At 50.6% G+C, this 15,475-nt stretch overlaps 1 long non-coding RNA gene across 1 annotated transcript; it reads right to left on the reverse strand.

The window, feature by feature from the left end:
* Positions 1 to 10,483: 10,483 nt before the first annotated feature.
* On the reverse strand, positions 10,484 to 14,924 carry LOC116561827. The gene is made up of 2 exons (XR_004273626.1): positions 13,382 to 14,924; positions 10,484 to 13,332 (listed from the first exon to the last, which is right to left on the reverse strand). It is a non-coding gene; the product is annotated as an uncharacterized LOC116561827 (long non-coding RNA).
* Positions 14,925 to 15,475: the final 551 nt, after the last annotated feature.

The raw sequence follows: 15,475 nt of genomic DNA on the forward strand, positions 1-15,475 counted from the left end.
GGTGTTGGGGCTGCCTGTCCTCCTGCCATTGGTTCTGACTGTTGGAGCCAGTCTGGCCAGGCCAGTCCACACATTCTTCTCTTCAGGAATCCTCTTAGCTAAACCCTCTGCTTGTGAGTTTTCTTGCAGGAGAATACTGAGTTAAAGCCGTTTTCGGCGGGGGAGGGGGGAGCTTATTTTGAGTGATATCCATGCCCTTAAAAACTGAACAGAAAACTAAGAAATAATGGAGTGCCCAGAATGACAGCCTGTCTCCGCACGGTAATAAGGTCAACTGCAAACCACACGGCCTGGTGCCCCACATGCGCTGGGCGGCTGAGCGGTACTCCAGGACCTAGAGGGCCTGGGGGGCATCGGATGTGGCTTGCTGGCTGCAGGGCCTGGTCTGTGGCTGAGAGACCGTGGCGGGCTGTGGACAGCTGAGTGCTGGGCCCACAGGATGTAGCCTGTAAGGTGAGCCAACGCCTCTTTATCTCCCATCGGGCCTTCAGTCCCCCTCTCAGGAAGCCCATCGGTGGCCAGCTGAATGTTTAAACCCAAGCTCCGGCCAGCAAAAAGTCAAGGGGAAACCACGGGGCTCCCTGAGGTGAGTCTCGGAGGCCGGAAAGCCACCCAGACACTTGGGGAGGTTCAGGAGTCTTCATACCCTCCCAAAAGCTCTTACTCAGGTCTGTGCTAAAATGTGTTTTTCCCCTCAGAAAAATAAGGTATGCTCATTATACAAATGACCAAAACACCAAAAGCATTGACAACAAAAGCCAAAATAGACAAATGGGACCTAATCAAACTCCACAGCTTCTGCACCGCAAAAGAAACAGTCATTAGAGCTAACAAGCCCATTCAAAAGTGGCAAAGGATATGAACAGTCACTTTACAAAAGAAGACATACATGAGGCCAACAAACATATGAAAAAATGCTCATCATCACTGGTCATCAGAGAAATGCAAATCAAAACTACATTGAGATACCATCTCACGCCAGTTAGAATGGCGATCATTAAAAAATCTGGAGACAACAGATGCTGGAGAGGATGCGGAGAAATAGGAACACTTTTACACTGTTGGTGGGAGTGTAAATTAGTTCAACCATTGTGGAAGACAGTGTGGCGATTCCTCAAGGACCTAGAAATAGAAATTCCATTTGACCCAGCAATCCCATTACTGGGTATATATCCAAAGGATTATAAATCGTTCTACTGTAAGGACACGTGCACATGAATGTTCATTGCAGCACTGTTTACAATAGCAAAGACCTGCAACCAACCCAGATGCCCATCGACGATAGACTGGATAGGGAAAATGTGGCACATATACACCATGGAATATTATGCAGCCATCAAAAATGATGAGTTTGTGTCCTTTGTAGGGACATGGATGAACCTGGAAACCATCATTCTCAGCAAACTGACAGAAGAGCAGAAGATCAAACACCGCATGTTCTCACTCATAGGCGGGTGTTGAACAATGAGAACACGTGGACACAGGGAGGGGAGCACTACACACTGGGGTCAGTTGGGGGGAAATGGGGAGGGACGGTGGGGGATGGGGAGCTGGGGAGAGATAGCAGGGGGAGAAATGCCAGATATAGGTGATGGGGAGGAAGGCAGCAAATCACACTGCCACGTGTGTACCTATGCAACAATCTTGCATGTTCTTCACATGTACCCCAAAACCTAAAATTCAATAAAATAAATGGGAAAAAAAAAAAGAAAAAAGAAAAGAAAGTAGAAGTCATTCACAGTATCAGTACCAGAGGCAGCTCACATTAGCATTTTTGTGGATTTCCTCCCAATTGTGAGCATGACTCTGTGTGTGTATGTGTGTGTGTGTGTGTGTGTACACAGGGGGAAAGGATAAAGTTGTGTTGAAAACTACTAAAGTCAGGCTGCTTGGGTCACAACAGCCACCAAGCTGTACAGAGTTGAGCAAGTGAGTTGACCTCTCCACTTTGAACCTTTCAAAGTGTCATGTAGAGGTGAGAGGGCTGCCCCAGCCAGGGGCAGTGGCTCACACCTGTAATCCCAGCACTTTGGGAGGCCAAGGCGGGTGGATCATAAGGTCAAGTGATCAAGACCAGCCTGGCCAACATGGTGAAGCCCCATCTCTACTAAAAATACAAAAATCAGCTGGGTGTGGTGGTATGCACCTGTAGTCCCAGCTACTTGGGAAGCTGAGGCAGGAGAATCGCTGGAACCCAGGAGGTAAAGGTTGCAGTGAACCAAGATCGCACCACTGCACTCCAGTCTGGGCAACAGAGAGAGACTCCAACTCAAAAAAAAAAAAAAAGAAAAAAACAGGGCTACCTCATGGCTGGTTGTGAAATCCCACATGACAAGCCACACGAATGCGTCACAAACGTCAGCTCTTACTATTACGTCCACTGCGTGAACAGTCACACGTGCTGTACATAGAGTGTTGGCTCCTTCACTTAAAGTTACACTGTGCACCCCGTGGCACCGTAGGTTCTTTTAAAATATGACTTTCAAGGGCTGCCCCTTCTGTGCATGGCTCCCATCCGGGGGCTGTTCCCACTTGCTGGACCCCGTGGCACTTGTGACAATCGTAACACTGCAGTGACAGCCTCACTTGTGAGGCTCCGTGATTGTCTCTGATCACCCCTTAGAACTAGTCCTAGGATGACAGAAGGATGCATCTCGATTCACGCTGCCACGCGGCCTAGCTGGGAGAACCACTGCTGAGGACCCTGCGCCTGTGACCGCCCTCCTCACCCAGCACTCAGGCAAGAATGGGCTTTCACTGCTACTCTCATCTGTGGTTCTGGGATTACTGTTAAAGCTGAACGTTTGAGGCTCTTCTAAATAAAGTTTCCATTTCTTTTTTTGTGTATGTGTTCATTTTTATTAATGAGATTATTGGTCTTTCCTGATTGACATATGAATACTAGTAAACTTTGATTTAATATATTTTATGAATTTTCTGAAGTTTATTATTGCAGCTTTGAAATTTGTTTATGGTGTTTTCTGGCTTCTTGCATTTGTTTTGTTTTTCCTTTAATTTTTTATGTTTAGAAGCTTTTCTCCATCCCCCGGTTGGAAAAAAATTCATTTTAATTTCTTCTAGTTGTTTTATAATTCAATTCAAAATTTTTACTTTTAATTCCTCTGTAATATATTTTGGTGAAGGTCTTAAATTATATAAATTAATTTAAACCACTCTTCTCTGGTTTATTTTGTTTTTGGTGGTGGTGGTGGTGGTGGTGATGGTGGTGGTCATAGTGACAGTGGTGCTGATGATGATGGTAATAGTGATGGTGGTGATAGTGATGATGATGATGGTGATGATGGTGGTGGTAATGACGGTGATGGTGGTAATAGTGATGATGGTGGTGATGACGGTGATGGTGGTGATAGTGATGATGGTGGTGATGACGGTGATGGTGGTGATAGTGATGATGGTGGTGATAGTTATAGTGGTGGTGGTGGTGGTGATGATGGTGGTGGTGATAGTGATGATAGCGGTGATGGTGATGGTGGTGGTGATGATGATGGTCATGATGATGATGGTGATGGTGATGATGGTGGTGGTGATGATGATGGTGATGATCATGGTGATGATGGTGGTGGTGATGATAGTGATGATGGTGGTGATAGTTATAGTGATGGTGGTGGTGGTGATGATGGTGGTGGTGATAGTGATGATGGTGGTGATGATGATGGTAATAGTGATGGTGGTGGTGATGACAGTAATGATGGTAATAGTGATGATGATGGTGGTGATGATGGTGGTGATGGTGATGGTGGTGTTGATGATGGTGATGATCATGGTAATGATGGTGCTGATGATGGTGGTGGTGATGGTGATGATCACAGTGGTGGTGGTGGTGGTGATAGTTACAGTGATGGCGTTGATCACGGCGATGATGGTGATGGTGGTGGTGGTGATGATCGTGGTGATGATGGGGTTGGTGGTGGTGAGCTACAGTAGTTCTTCAGCATCTCCCCCATTAGCAAACACTGCACATATTTGAAGACTCTAGGTATCTTTCTGGGTTCAATAACCTCACTTTCTTCAGGCTGTTGGAAACATCAAGCAAAACTATCTCGCTCATTCTTGCCATGAGGTGAGGTCTAGCACATCTTCCCTCGGGCACCTGAGAAATATGCTATTTGGTTTCTGGCACATCCACAGAACTGGACTCCACAGCTTCCCAAAACCCTTTTCATTAGCAGACACACTTAGGAAACCTTCCTTATGTTTAGCCTGAAATGCCAAGGCAAGAATGAGCCTTTCCTCTTTCCTCTGTCTTTAAGATGCACAGACTCCTGGCCATCTCTGTGAATTAATGGCTCGCAGGTTAGGACTTTAGCTCCCTGTGGTCAGTGGCCTCATGTCCCCTGGCCCATGGCGGTCAGCCCTGCTGGCAGCTGGTCTTGATCTCGTCAGGCCATGTGTATCCCCAGCTGGAAAAGGCTGACAGGGGCACAGTCCCCTCTCCAGTGGGTCCCCTTGGGATGGAGCTGGCACAGCACTCCCAGTGACCCAGGGACCACCCGCCCCCTAGGCAATGCCCTCCAGTGCAGTCTGAAGTTCCAGGAGCTTCCTTTCTGCTGGATAGACCTTCAAGTGTATTGACCTTAGCCCTGGTCATCCCATGGACCTGGGGATGCAGCAAGAAGCCCAGCAGGCAGGGAGAGTATTCTAGGAGCCATGTCTCCAGGAGAGCTCCTCAGTGGCTGGTAGAGAAGGACTGAGAAGACACGTTCCAGGCAGGCCTGAGCAGAACACTGGCACACCCACCCCATTCCCGGCCAGCATCCTCACCCCCGCCATGTCCCCATATCCAGCCCAGCTTCTCTGCCTTGGTGATCCAAATGCACCATGTGCCCCCTCTCCGCAAAGTCACTTTCTCGGTGAGCTTCTCCCTGCTGCCCTGCCCCCAGCCACGGACTCCTGGCCAGTTTCTTCCACAGTCCATGCCCTGATGACTCAGCCCCCAGCCACGGACTCCTGGCCAGTTTCTTCCACGGCTCGTGCCCTGGTGACTCATGTGTCACTCACTGTCTGTCTCCATCCTTGGTGGCACCGTGGCTCCTGAACAGCACCTGGATGCAGCCAACTGGGCTTTGCTCCCTGGGCTGCCCAGCTGCCCCTCCCAGCCTCCAGGGGGAATGAAGCCCATGCAGAGAAAGGCCCACTGGGCCCCTGCCACCTTTCTGCTGCACTAGGGTCCCAGCCAGGGCATCCACACTTGTCTAGTCCCATTATGAACACCTCAAGTGTCTGTGCTGCCCACCCCAGCCTCCCAGCTGGTGCTTCCTCATTAAGTCAGTGAGCTTTCCTTCCCAGATGGTGTCTCAGCACAGCTGCTCTGCCCTGCATGGCCCCAGCACACACCCCATCCCTGGACGGTCACACTCTGCCCTGCACGGCCCCAGCACACACCCCATCCCTGGACGGTCACACTCTGCCCTGCACGGCCCCAGCACACACCCCATCCCTGGACGGTCACACTCTGTCCTGCACAGCCTCAGCGCACACCCCATCCCTGGACAGTCAAATTCTGCCCTGCACGGCCCCAGGGCACACCCCATCCCTGAATGGTCACACTCTGCCCTGCATGGCCCCAGTGCACACCCCATCCCTGGACGGTCACATTCCTGGATGTGCCCTCAGTGGACAAGGTGCGGTGAGCAATGCATGTCTGAGCCGGGACAGGTTTTCCTCCTCCTCTTTCCAACGCTGCCAGAACATCCGCAGGGAGTGAAGTCTCCATGGTGCTGTCTGTCCCTGCGCTGGCGACAAGGGCGGGGAGAGTGATGACTGGCGGCTCCCGGAGCAGCCTCTCAACCGTGTTGTCACAGATGGTCCCGTCCTCCCTGCATCAAACCTCACGGTGTTTTTGTATTCTAAAGCGCGTGCACGTTTCAATGGGGTCACGGATTTTGTAGTAATATTTTAGCTTGGAACTGGTAAGAAACTAAGACAAATTAAATTCGATGCTAGTTTATAGTTGCATTTTAAAAGATTTTGAAAATAAACAGCATGATGAAGCCCAAAGAGTGATCATAAACTCCTCAAAAACATCAGAAAAGCCATCTGAAATTTAAAAAGTAAAATACATGAGAATCCACTGCTAAAAAATCTGAAGTCGAAATGAACAAAGGAATCACCTGCCACCTGCTCCGAGGCACCCTCAGCCCCTGCGGAGCCTCTCAGTGTGCCCGGCGGCCTCCAAGTGACGAGTGTCCTTCAGGGGAAAGAAGTTCCCTAGTGCCCCTGACATCTACCACATGGGAAACTGTCTTAATATAGTGTCACAGCTTCTGACACGCTGCATTTTAAAACCTCGTCTCTCTGTGTTTAGGGTAAATTTCCCTCCTGCAGGCACTTTCAGAGCCGGGCCTCGCTAGGACGTCGGGGTGCCTCCTGGCCCCTCCTGCCCCACACCCCCAAGCCACAGTCTGTCCCACCGTGGACCCAGGAGGAGCCCTGGGCACTCTGTGGATGTGGCTTTCCTTCCAAGGGGTGGCCTCTGGCGCACCCCCATGAGACCCCAGCACCTGCCTCAGCTCCAGTGGAGGCGCGGGGCGGACCCGACTGAGACCCAGGCCAGGCAGGGAGGGAGCGGAGCCCCTTCAGGGCTGCAGCTGGGGCCACCTGTGTCCTCGGGAGCCGCGAACGGATGTGGGACCTCAGGGGCCATGTGGAGACCCGGGGACCGCCCAGCTTTTGGCTGCTGAGCTGCGTGCACGTGGCCACCCCGGGCCTGGGCCTGTCGGGGACTCCGAAGGTGGCCACCCGGTCTCAGGGTGATTCTGCCAGGTGCGGTCGGGCCCAGGGCGCTGGGCACAGACACTAGTGGGGTGCGAGGGAGACGCGCATGGACTGAGGGTGGGAAGAGCGGCCCCAGCCAGGCGCACAGCCAGGGACCTTCCACACCTGGACCTGAGCAGTGCGTGGTCCCAGCGCTGGGCTCTGCACTGGGTAGGGCCATGGCACATGGAAACCTGGGGCTGGCCGTGGCCACAGCAGTGGCTGTGACATCAGCAGATGTCAGTGAAGACCCCCCTCAGGGACCCGGGCTCCAGTCCAGAGTGGGAATGAACCGTGTGGACCTCACGTCCCGCAGAGCAGCTTGGAGCAGTCACCCTGGGTCTTTCAAAGTCTCCCCGAACTTGGAGACTTTGAACACCCTGGACCAAGGCTTCCCTGGAGATCCCCGGGCCCTGGCACACCCTGAAACTCCTGTGCCTGGACACGGCGGGGCTGGGGCTTGGCCCTACCTAGAGCCCAAAATGTTTTAAATGTTAGTCTTTGCTTTAAGATGAGAAAGTCTGGCTCAGATCCTCTTCCACTGGCTGGCATCTGTACCTCCATGAAACTTCCAACGTCTGGACTGTGAATAAGGGACTTTGACCTAAAAGTTTTTACAAGCTTTAAAGTTTCAGTGAAAATACTTAGGTACTGATATTTCTTGGGAAGTTTGATGTAAAACAAACAAACAAACAAAAAGCATGTGTTTTGCCTTAAGGAAGTTTGGCCAGCTGCTCCCCACAGCCTGGGCTCCCCAGGAAAACCCGGCTCTGCCACGCTGGTGTCTGCTGTCCTGACTGTAACCAAAAAATAAACTTCTAAGCCCCCAACAGACTGAAAGGATCCCCCTCTGTCAAGGGGATTTCAAAGAAACCTGAAAAGGTCAGGCCATGGCGGGGTGTGGGGGTCGGAATTGCCTCAGTCTACCCTCCGCCCTCTGGAATTCAGGCACAACTGAGCAGTACTAACATCGAAACGGATCTTAAGACAGACACACAGGCTGTTTGTAGCAATAAGATGCCAAATTCCCACCTGATGCTAGGGCAGCGTCACAGAACAGAGAGCAGGCTCTGGAAGTCCCCGGATATTTTGCCCCATAATATATTTATTTGACATACCTTTTCACGGCCCTGCAAAGCTGCCTCTTGTGGGAGAAACGCATGTTCTGTAGAGAATCATCTTCCCTTTCCAGGCCTTTTTCTGATGCTGAAGAGATTGGCTGAGAGTCTAGCACCTTCTAAAGGTCTAAATAGGAAACATTTGCCATCCAGTGTCTCTAAGGGTGGCCACCTATGAGACTCCATCTACAGCGTAAGAACCTTGGTCTCCAAGCCCCTTCACCAAGACGCTCCTTTCTGTTGATGCCAGGTCTTTAGATAACTTAACTCCTTTAACCAATTGCCACTCAGAAAATCTTCAAACACACCTATGACCAGGCAGTCCCCACTTTGAGTTCTCCCAGCTTTCCAGAGCAAACCAGCGCACCCCTCACATGCATGATTGATAGATGTCTGCCCGTAACTTCTGTCTAAAGCCAGGCTGTAACCCAGCCAGCTGAGCACATGTTCTCAGGACCTCTTGAAACTGTGCCTCAGGCCCTGGCCACTCATATTTGGCTCAGAAGAAACCTCTCGAAATATTTTAGAGTTTGGCTTTTCCCCCTCAACATGATCCTGCCACCCAACAACATGAGCTGATGAATAAAAATGGTTTCAGGTGTCAACCTGCCCTTCCTCCCCCAACGAAGAGAAATACCTTGTCTGAAACAGAATGTTAAGCTCACTTTCTTTGCTCCTGTTTTCAGCCAGAGGTTGGGCCAGGGGTTCCCTGGAGGCTCAAGTCACCCAGAAGCCATAGGGACACCCCACCCATGACCTTCCCCCATGGGAGTCTGAGTGGAAAGTGGGGGAATGGGGCACAAGAATGGGTTAGCAGGACTTAGAAAGAGTGACATCTTCTCAAACGAAGTGACAGATGCCTTTCACGGGGTGAAGGGAGGGCTGCCTGCCACGCTCCCACGGAAGGGCCGCAGCTCGAGCCGGCACACCCGAATGCTGCTGTGGGTGCCATGCAGACAGCTCGGGGCTCTTCCCTGGGCAGGGGGCCCTGCGTGTGGCTACAGCAGCCGGCAGAGCTGGGACGGGGCCTCCAGGGGTGGCTCCCTCCAGGGTTATCCCTGAAGCGTGAGAAGCACAGGTTGGCATTGTTCTGGGCACGTAGGATGCCAGCCACACTCACTTTGGCTCTGGGATACCTCCTTCCCGTTCAAAAAGGAGGAAAGAACAAAAACCACGTATCTGTATCCTTCTGACTGTGGAGTATCAGAGCACCTCAGGAGAAACTGGGGGCCCCACAGAAGAGATGCCCCCCAGATGCCCACTGCACCCTCTTAAGGTGAAAGCGGCCACAGCAAAGCTTTTTGAATTCCCAGATCAGTGCAGGGAAGTCCTTCCCGGAATGGTGGATCCTCCGCTGCATTTTTATAATTGTGGTAAAACATAAATAACATAAACCATCTGCCATTTTAACCACCGTAAGTGCACGGTCCAGTGGGTGAAGCACATTCACAGTGTTCTGTGCAGTCGTCGCCACTGGCTGTCTCCTGGGCTGTCTCCTCCTCCCAACCTGAAGCTCCTCCCTGTGAAGCGCTCACTCCCCAGTCCCCGCCCCCAGCACCCCATCTGCTTTCTGTCTCTATGGACCTGTGGACTCCAGGGACCTCCTGTGAGTGAGACTCACGCATGACTGTCTTTTGGGGGCCTGGCCTTTTTCATGGGAAATGATGCCCTCGAGATTCACCCATGGTGTGGCCTGGGTCAGATTTTCCTTCCTGGTTCAAAGCTGAGTAATACTCCACCGCAGGACGAACCACACTGCGCGTGTTCATGCAGCCCTGGACAGAGCTTAGGCGGTGTCTGGCTTTTGGCTCTTGTGAATAGCTGTGATTGCAGTTGACCCTCGAGCAATGCGGGTTTAAAGCACACGGGTCCATTTATCAAGCCGGTGGCTTGCACATGGTGGGTCTGCCTGGCTGCAGGGACTGAGTGTGGGGACTGGTCCCATATCTGAGGTTCTGGGACACCAAGGGGTGAGGGCGCCGTTCTTCGTCTTCGCCGGCAGCGCCATCACTAAGTGGGTTTCCTGCTCATCAACACCCTGATTGTTAGGAGGAGAGGAGAGGAGAGGGCCCGGGAGGCCCCAGCACAGCCCTCGGACTCACCACCGCGTCCCGGGCTGCTCCGGCCTCCAGCGGCCTCCTGGCCTCGGGGTCCAGGCCTCTCCCCAGCCCCCATCGGAGTTAAAACCGCGGCGGAGGCCCCGGCAGCTCCTGCTCCTCCCCGCGGCGCCACCCCCGCGCCCTCCGACCCCGGAGGAACCTGCGATCTCCAGGCCCCTTCGCAAGTCTACCACTGCGTCCGCTAACCGTGGCGCCTCCCTTGCCAGGGCCTGGCTCCTTTCGCGCCCTCTTTACCAAGCTGGGTTTTGCCGGCATCGCCTGGCAGATATGACGGGAAAATGAATTTCAGCTTTCATGTCGCACATGCCAAGTCTGAGGCCCAAAGCGGCCCGGGGGTGGGGACAGCGCGGGGCAAACCCGGGAGGTCCCTGCGGACGTGGGGTGGCTGGTGACCCTCCCACGCCAAAACCCACGGGCGCGGCCTCGGCTGGAGCGGAGCCTCCCCACGCACTTCGTGCCCTCTCCACAGTGTTTTGTTTGTATAATTTTTTATTGTTTATTGTTATTTTTCTTCCCCTCTGGGGCTGGTGGAAACTTCAAAGGCCAACGGGAATGCAGAGGTGGACGGTCGTTGAGGATCTGGAAATAATGAAACGCAGCAGAGCCCTGCCAGCTTCTTTTAGAACTTCGGTATTTATAAGCTCGATAGAAGATCTTATTAGCTTGATGATTCTTTGAGACCAGGTGCTATTCTTATCTAATTTACTCATTCATTTATTTCCTCAACAAATATTTCTTAAATGACTTTTACATTCTCCCCCAAGCATCTCAAGCAGATGCTTAATAGGAAATAACACTCCCTTTATACAATAACGTTACACAACGCCATCATTTGTTCTCATAAAGGCAATTAGTACATGAATTTCCACCCTCATCCTCAAAATTGCAACACGGTGTGTGGCGGAGAAACCCTGGGTGTCTCAGGTTTCCTCACTCCACATTCTCCCCAAGACAAAGCGGGTGGTTACCGCGCTCGAAGGTGGCCAAGAGCATGTGTGTCTACCAGCAAGCACCTTACCCTCCTCGAATGAAAATAACTCAAAGAAAGTGTAACATATGAAACTGTGGAGTTACAGAACCAGAGCTCACAGACCACCTCTCCAGTAACCAGAGAGTTACTTAAATGCTTTGAATGTCACTTCGCTCGTCTAGAAAATGGGGGGGAGGCCTCTTACCTACCAGGACTGCCACTAAAATCAAACCATACCCTGAGCATGGCCTTCAAAGCCTGCAATTTTGGCTGGCAGAGGTACTGCAGAGGCCAGGGCAGCTTGGGGAGCCCCCATGGGGGACACGAAGCCCCCGTGGTGAGGGGCACGAAGCCCCCGTGGTGGGGGGACACCCAGCAGGTGAACTCGCTGCCTCCCCTTCCAGCTGGTGCGTCCCGGGCAGAAAGAGGCCCCAAAACACCAAGTTACTCAACCTATTGACTATCAGGTTTGTTTCCAAAACCCTGATTTCCAGGTTTCAAAATTGTAAGCTGTGGCCCATCAATGGCCATGTGCCACCCAAGACCCCTCTCAGCCCCTCAGCCTGGATTCTCGCCTCTGGGCTACAAGCACGGCCGGGGTGGCTCATTCCATAAAGAGCCAGCTTCCTGATTGCATTATCTGAGGACTGAGGAGTTCTTCCCTGAGGCTGATCACACAGATGAATCAAAGGCCTCCTGCTTGGAGGGGAGGGGAGTCATCCCCAATTGGCAGATGGACGATTCCCAGGCAGCGTGGAGCACAGATCTGTCCCTGGAAGTAGGCTTTCCCATTCTCGTGAAAGTCAAGGGATTTTTACTTTATCCTCCCAGAGGCATTCTTCCTGCACTGTCCGGAGTTCAGAGCTGTGGCACCCCCCCCACCCAGGACTTGACCACGTCCACACCTACGGTCACTTGTTTCTTGAATTAATGTTAAATGTAATTTTGTTTTTTAACCTAGGCTCATTCTACATAAAACGAGTGACCTCATGGACTAATGCGCCAGTGATTCTCTGTAACACATTCAAATTAATATATTATAATATATAAGAAACAAGTAACTAGCAAAATAAGGAACGTCTGTGCACATGCTGCCTAAAAAGCCTCTCATGCACAGACAGGACTAGGCTTAGGACATTTGGGGAAACTGTCTTGAGAGAAACGACGGGCAAGGCTTGTGCCCAGAGGCCTGCAGGCCCCACGGGGCTGGAGTTTCTCCATCCCGCTCCTTGGGGTGCAGGTCCCACCTGCAAGGCGGTGGAGAGATGTCCCCATCTAGTGGCCGCCTGCTTCCATTACACCGAGAAGCAAGTTTCTGATCCAGAGGTCGAGGTTTCCTTTTGGTGATGGAAACCCGCCGGAATTGCACAGTGGTGATGGCTGCACAACTTTGTAAATATACTCAAAACCCCGGGATTGGACATTTTAAAAGCATGAATTATATGGTACGAGTTATATCTCCATTTTAAAGAGAACTTTTGTGAAGGGTTTCACTATATGAGCAGAAAAACATTGTGTACGCCTTCCTATGGTGAAATTAAAGCATCTGAAGCATAGTGAGTGTGTCTTTTTTACTTGGTCCTAGAAACATGAAGTTAGGAACATCCAGGGGCCACAAGTCTTCAGGACAGAAATTGCTTCATTTGTGCTTTTCTGCGAGCCACAGCTATAGTTGCTACTGAACACAATTCTTCCAGGACGCCTTTATCTGATACTCTAATAAGTTGTTTCTTTTTAGGGGCACTTCTCCCTAAAAAGTGCTTTCAGGCTGCAATTAGACCGATCTGGAACGTGCAGTGCACGCCTTTGCTCTCACTCTGCAGTGGAGCCTGTGGGTGTGGTTAAATTATGATGGTTTATTTTAAGGGAGGCTGAGAAACATCTGCTTCTTGATGGAAACCATGTGTTATTATAAGACACTACGTCAGGCATTTTAACATGATACACTCTTTGCAATTATACTTACTAAACAGAACACCATTGCAGAATTCCCCTCATGTTCTCCTCATACGCCAGCTCAAGAAACTTCCCCTGCGCCTCATATGGGATTGATCAGTGCAATTATTTTGTAAAGGTCTTTGTCAGTGGATTCAAAATAACCAGAAACAATAATTATTATTATTTAGAATTCAAGTGTTAATTTTCCAGCTGAGATGCAGCCTCAGCCTTACAGGTGTGGAAAGAGTAGAAAATGAGGTTATTTGTGTCCAGTGCATCTTCAGGAAGGGGAGATTGTGCAGCTGGCTCCTTGTTGCCCAGCAGGGAGTGCGCTCCCCCAGAAGCGTGCTAGAACACGGCTCCATGGGAGCCAGCAGGGAGTGTGCTCCCCCAGAAGCGTGCTAGAACACGGCTCCATGGGAGCCAGCAGGGAGTGCGCTCCCCCAGAAGCGTGCTAGAACACGGCTCCATGGGAGCCAGGAATCCGTGGGACCCTCGGCTCGTCACTGTCACACTGCATGTTTCATGGCCCAAACCAGTCTTCCTTGTGTGTAAGCTTCAGAGAGAAGGTGCCTTCATGGGGTGAACACAGAAGTGCCACCCCAGAAAGCCTTTGCTGCCAAGCAGCAGGAAAAGGGGTCCAGTCTGAGGCCCCAAGGGAGGAGGAGCTGAGCCGCATCTGCCGTCCAGGGATGAACAAGGTGGGAGGGGAAGGCTGAGCAGCGTCCAGGGAACTCTCTGACAGCCGCCGCCTTCCTCCAGAGCCTGGCCGAGGCTCAGCTGGCCTGACCACACTGCGATTCACTTCTCCCTCCGTGCAGCCCTGATTCCTCTCCTTTCCTCCACAGCCGTTGACCCTAAACCCATCTGGCATGTCAGCCACAGTTCACAATGCACCGTGGAACTCTCAAAGACAGGATTATTGAGCCAAAATGTTGCTGGTGCCTGGATGAGAGATCCTGAGACAGGCTGACCAAGAAGGGAGAGGAGGCGCAGTCAGGCCGGTGATGAGAGGGGGTATCACCACCCGGTGCTGAGGGAATGCCATGAGCAAACGTATGCCAATAAAGATGAAATGCAAAAAGGCCTGGAAAGATCAGACAACCAAAACTGACAAGAAGAAATGGAAACTCCCAATAGACCTGTAACAAGTAAAGAAATTTAATTCGTGATTTAAAATCTTCCCACAAAGAAAAGCCCTGTCCCCATGACTTCATTGGTCAAATTTATCAAACATTTAAAGAAGAAAATAATACCAATTATACACAACTTTTTCAGGAAAACAAACAGTAGGTAATCCTCCCCAATTCATTATATGAGCCCAGGATCACCCTGATACCAAAGCCAGATTAAACATTCCAAGAAAACCTTACACCAATATCTCTGACGAACATAGAGGCAAAAACCCCTAACAATATTTGCAAACCAAAAAAAAAAAAAAAAAAATTAGCAAACCAAATCCAACAGCATATAAGAAGGATTACAAACTAACATCAATTAGAGTCTATCCCAGAAATGCGAGATTGGTTTAATACCTGAAAATCAATGAATCAATAGACGTGGAAAAAAGTCATCAACAAAATCTGATACCTATTCATGATAAAAACTAACAGCAAACAAGAAATAGAAAGAAGGGAATGTCCTCCACCTCTTAATGGACATGTTAAAAAACCTAGAGCTAATGTCAGAATTAGTCATGAAAGACTGAGGCTTCCTCCTAAGATGTTAAACAAGACAAGGATGGCTAATTCTCACGTTGTGCTGGAGGAGAAAGTACATGTTAGAATTCATTAGTTTATTCACATCCATGTAATGTACCGAGGAGACCTCAGATGACAGCTGTGCCAGAGAAGAGCTGGGAGGTGCCCCTAGCTCTCTGGCTGTGCCAGACAAAGGAAATTTGTAAATCAAAGCTGGGATTGGAAACATGAATCAGATACACCCTAAAATATGTTTTCTTTTCTTAATGGCTGAATTGTAACAATAATTTCTCACATTGTGCTGCAGGAGGGAAGGCCTCTGTCTTTCATGATTCACTCCTTTCCCAGGAGGGAAGGAAGGGAGGGAGGGACAGAGGAAGGGAGGGAGGGAGGGAAGGAGGAAGGAAGTTAAAATCATAAATACTGAAAAGAAGAAATAAAACTATCTACTAGAGATGACCTAATCCTCTATGTAGAAAATCTTAAGAAATTTACCAAAAAGAACCCTTTTTTTATCAAAAAGAACAAGCCTATCAAGATTGTAAGATACAATATCATTATGCAAAAATCAATTTTGTTTTATAGAATATCAATAAACCACCTGAAAATTGAATTAAGAAGACAATTCCGGGGCCGGGCGCGGTGGCTCACGCCTGTAATCCCAGCACTTTGGGAGGCCGAGGCGGGTAGATCACGAGGTCAAGAGATTGAGGCCATCCTGGTCAACATGGTGAAACCCCGTCTCTACTAAAACTACAAAAAATTAGCTGGGCATGGTGGCACGTGCCTGTAATCCCAGCTACTCAGGAGGCTGAGGCAGGAGAATTGCCTGAACCTAGGAGGCGGAGGTTGCGG

This window comes from Sapajus apella, unplaced genomic scaffold (genome assembly GCF_009761245.1).
Source record: "Sapajus apella isolate SASKATOON/1434 unplaced genomic scaffold, GSC_monkey_1.0 scaffold30, whole genome shotgun sequence".
Lineage (NCBI taxonomy): Eukaryota > Metazoa > Chordata > Mammalia > Primates > Cebidae > Sapajus > Sapajus apella.